Raw genomic sequence first — 5197 nt, forward strand, 5'->3', positions numbered from 1 at the left:
TCTTGTTCCTTCTGCTTTTCTTTGTTTGGGGGATGGAGCGGTGGCCGCTTCTCAGACGATGCAGGACATCTGCAGGGGGCAGGGCAGGCTCTGTGGATTCTAGAGTGTAAGCGATGATGGATGTGTCATCCTCCCAGCACCTCAAAAAATATTCTCAAAACAGACCCCAGTTTTGTAGAAAGAAGTGGGAGGAAAGCACTGCTCTGTAAGGAGAGAGGGGCCTGAGGGGCTCTGTGTGTGGCCTTTCCCTGGGTGTCCCACTTCCCCGCTGACTCAGCAGCTATAAAAGGGCAAGAAGTTGTGCTTTTATTCTGCTCTGATACTTTGGTTTAGAGATGTGCTGGTGGTGGGTGGCTTCGGGTGGGGAATGGGGTAGGTGGTGTGGGGCAGGCCCCAGTCCCAGCCGGGCTTGGCCCCCAGCTGCACTGAACTTGAGCAAACCACTTTGCATTTTCCCTTCTGATTTCCAGTTTGAAAAGGAGATTGTGGACCCCCTATGTAGAAGGGCCAGGGACTGGGACTCGTGTTGGGTAGAGGCCCAGGGGATGCCTGCCACCTTTCGCTTTCTTGCCCTTGCTCACCAGGAACCAGGGAGCTGGCTATAGGAGGGACAGTCGGGGCACCTTCTGTGAGTTTGATTGAATGGAAGTTCAGTCATTAAATACAGGAGAGAGTAGGGCCTGCCTCAGCAGACCTCCCTCTGTGGTTTTCCAGAATGTGTTTAAGTCTCTTATCAGACATGTTCCTTTCCCAGTCTCTTTGTGGTAGGTGTTTAACTTTTTTTTTTTAATGTATATTTATTTTTGAAAGAGAGAGAGAGAGAGAGAGTGTGTTCAAGTGGGGGAGGGACAGAGAGAGAGGGAGACACAGAAAGCAAAGCAGGCTCCAGGTTCTGAGCTGTCAGCACAGAGCCCGACGCGGGGCTTGAACTTACAAACTGTGAGATCACGACCTGAGCTGAAGTCAGATGCTTAACCAACTGAACCACCCAGGCGCCCTGGTGTTTAACACTTTTATTCTGCTGCTTTTCTATCATTTTCATGGGGGCTTGGGAGGTATAGGAGATGAATTTTTGTGCTCAGTTGGTCATTTTGAATTAAGAGTCTTTCTTTCCTTTCCTTTCCTTCCCTTCCCTTTCCTTCCCTTCCCTTCCCTTCCCTTCCCTTCCCTTCCCTTCCCTTCCCTTCCCTTCCCTTCCCTTCCCTTTCCCTTTCCCTTTCCCTTCCCTTCCCCCTTCCCTTTCCCTTCCCTTTCCCTTCCCTTTTCTTTCTTTCTTTCTTTCTTTCTTTCTTTCTTTCTTTCTTTCTTTCTTTCTTTCTTTCTTAATTATAAAAGCATTTTAGGCTATTGACTTTCCTCTGACTATGGTTTGTATATAAAGTGTGTACTTAATTAGTACTTTTTTAGTACTCAGAGTTTGGCTCAGGATTTACACTTTTCATAGCGGTTTCCTGCCTGTCAGTCAACAGTCAGAACCACTGGGAGGGAGTCGGAGCAGGTGTTCTATCATCGGTCACAGGAGCAAAATATGCCCTTACTATAAAAACTGGACTGCCATCGGAACAATAAGACAATAACGTTTACTAAATATTAGCATTGCTAGATGCGAGGTGCTGTGCTCAGGTCTTGGTATGCAGAGTTTTAAGCCTCACGGTTACCCTGTGTCATGAATAGAAAGGGGAAGAAATTGCCTAAGATTGCACACTTAGTGTGCTACAGAGAAAATGCCCACTCACCCTGCCCTCGGAGGGGTCAGGGTCCACAGCGTGGGTGTGTTTGTGTCCGGGGTTTACTGTGTCCTGCTGTGGGGATGGAGTTAATGCGTGTGGCCTGCCGCCTCCACGTCAGTGGGCGTCAACGTGCCATTTGGGAGGCCCGGGCCTTCTGGCGCAGCTCTACCTCAGCGGGGACGTCTGCTGGATTCTGGGGCTCAGTGTGGGCAAACTGACCTAAAGCCGTGGTCATATGTGAGCTTCCATCCTTACTCTTTCCCTGTTTATCCTTTTCAGAACCAGGGAGGGAAGAGGGGATGTTCCCTCCACAGCCCTCAACAGTCCTTGGCCCCAGGGGACGGACACGTGGAGAAGTCTTTCAGGGGCTGGAGCTGTGGAGGGACCGCCAGGCCTCTCCAAGGTTGGGGACGGACTGGGGCCGGATGGTGTAGGGGCTGCCCCTCTCAAGCATCGGTGCCCAGAGTTCGGTTTTCCCTCCCAGGTCTTGTGCTTCCCCAGCACTGGAATTCCTGTCCTTGAGTGCAACCCAAACAAATGGGACCCACTCACCTCAGGAGACAGTGTCCGGACGTCTTTCCTTGTTCTTATATGCAGTTGGTGTTGACTTTATTTTTAAGTAGCTGCAGTGCGGAGCACCTGGGTGGCTCAGTTGGTGAAGTGTCTGACTCTGGATTTCGGCTTAGGTCATGATCTCATGGTTCGTGGGATCAAGCTATGCGGTGGATTCTGTGCTGACAGTGTGGAGCCTGCTTGGGATTTGCACCCCCCCCTTACTTCCCTGTTCACTCGCATGCACCTGCACGCTGCAGTGTGTTTCAGGATGTGCTATACCAGGAGTCCGCAAACATTAACGGGGGCAAACAGTAGATATTTTAAGCTCTCTGAGCCATACAGCCTTTGTCCTGACTATTGCACAGTGTATTGACAATATGCAAACAAGTTGAATGGCTGTGTTCCAGTAAGACTATTTACAAAGACAGGTCTTGGGCCATAGTTTGCTGACCCCTGTGCTAAACCATACTTATTTTTCCTGTCCCCTATTAGTGGACATTTAGGACCTATATATATTAATATATTTACACACACATACGTATGAACTGCTACGTGAAGGTGCTTTTACACCTTTCAAAAACAAAGCCACCCTTTAACATGAACATTGTTGTGCTCTAGTTGTCCAGTGATTAGAAAAACAATAGACAATGAGAAAAATCATTACTCACGCATTTACAGATGAGAAGTATTTCATCATCCACACCAGATCTATGTGTATTTGGAAAACTGCAGAATAAGACTTTTCCATTTATAGACCATGCTTGGTATATGTGTGCCGCAGACTTCTTGCAAAGTCTGCAGAGCCTGTGGCTCCTTGTAGGGCAGTCTGGCCCACAGGGTAAACCACTGTTGACTGTGACACACAGCTGCCTTTGAGGGCCGGCAAAGCCAGGCTCTTTCCCAGTGGCATGATTTTCTTCCTTCTTAGTTTACACGCCTACCCCCCCATTTTCTTCTTCCTCCTTTTCTGTTTGCTCCTCACTATTGCCTTGGGCATGCCTGAGGTCACTTACTAACACACCTTCTCCTCATCTGTATCTGGTTACAGAGTTTGTGGGTGGTAAGCCTCCCACTGGCTGACTTGGCCTGAGGGGACAGACATTGAGAAGTTAAGGACTATTTGTCCTTATCTTTCAAGCTAAAAACAGCAGATGCACTCCTCTGACTGGGGCACTTTAAGTGCTTCTGCCTGAAGGTGGAGACTGGTAATGACCTAGGCAATCAGCTGTAATTCTGTGAAAATGGCTCTCACTGAACCGCCTAGACACGTCCTGAGAGGGCCCATCAAGGCACAGAAATAGGGAATTTATTTTAGCTCTTCAGTTGGCAAACAGCAGCCACATTCTGTGTGATAGATTAATGTTGGGTAGTAGGTCTTATCTGGAGGAGCAAAGAATAATAAAACCCAAATTGGTTTGTCAGCTGACATTTCTTTGTTTTTTCAAGATTTTTTTAAACATTTATTTATTTTTGAGACAGAGAGAGACAGAGCATGAACAGGGGAGGGTCAGAGAGAGAGGGAGACACAGAATCCAAAGCAGGTTTCAGACTCTGAGCTGTCGGCACAGAGCCCGATGCGGGGCTTGAACTCACCGGCCGCGAGATCATGACCTGAGCCCAAGTCGGACGCTTAACCGATTGAGCCACCCAGGCGCCCCAGTCAGCTGACATTTGAATATAGAGTTTTGTCAGGAATGCCACCCTGTTGAAAAAGGGCCTGTTTGTTTTTTTTTTTACAGATCCAGAAAGTCATTTGTGAATTAAAGGGAATGGAACATTAAGAGGGAACAAGCAGGCCTGAAGCATTTTTCTATAAGCCTGCCAGTGTGCCACACACAACCTCCCCGTGTGCCACGTACAACCTCCCCGTGTGCCACGTACAACCTCCCTGTGTGCCACATTCTACAGTGCCATGCGCTCTCTCTGGGGCTGTTCTGTTTCACCTTTCAGAGGGCAGCTCCCTATCTTTGTTCTGTTACAACCTTTCCTTGAGGGGATATTTCATTTACTTTCCTTCTATAAACTATTCCGTAGTTTTAACATTAGGCTGCAAGTACATTTGTAAAAACTCACAAAAACATAGTAGAATTTAATAAAAATGCAAGGTTACCATTCACACCCACTGGGACACCTGTAATAAAAAAGATAACGTGTTGAGGATGCGGGGAAATCGGAACCCTGTGGCTCTGCTGATGGAAAGTAAGACGGTGTGGCTGCTTGGAAACCCAGTCTGGCAATTCCTAAAAGTTTTAGCACAGAGTCTTTCTGACTTAGCAACTCCCCTCTCTCCCAAGAACTAAAAACACATGTCCACACAAAAGCGTGAACATGAATGTTCATAGCACTTTGTATAGCAGTGTTTGTCACAGCATTATTCATAACAGCTCCAACCCAAATGTTTATCCGCAGATGAATGGATAAATAAAATGAGATTTTTCCATAAAATGAAGTATCATTCAGTCACAGAAGGGAACAAAGTACATACATGCTGCAACATGGATGAGACTTAAAACATGGCAAATGAAAGAACCCCGTCACAAAAGACCACATATAATTGTATTTGTATGAGGGGTGCCTGGGTGGCTCAGTCGGTTGAACGTCCCACTTTGGCTCAGGTCATGATCTCATGGTTCGTGAGTTCATGTCGGGCTCTGTGCTGACAGTGCAGAGCCCGCTTCAGATCCTCTGTCCCTCTCTCTCCTCCCCTCCCCCTCTCATGCGTGTATGCTCTCTTTCTCAAATAAATATTTGAAATAAAATTGTACTTATATGAAATGTGCAGAAAGGGCAAATCTAGAGCAATGGGAAGTAGATTAGTGGCTGCCGTGGGTGGGCCAGGGTGCTGGAGGGATTGGGTGGTGGCCATTGTGTCATACATCTAAAATGGGTCAGTGGTGTAGCCTGTTAGTTAC

The sequence above is a fragment of the Prionailurus bengalensis genome, chromosome C2 (genome assembly GCF_016509475.1).
Source record: "Prionailurus bengalensis isolate Pbe53 chromosome C2, Fcat_Pben_1.1_paternal_pri, whole genome shotgun sequence".
NCBI lineage: Eukaryota > Metazoa > Chordata > Mammalia > Carnivora > Felidae > Prionailurus > Prionailurus bengalensis.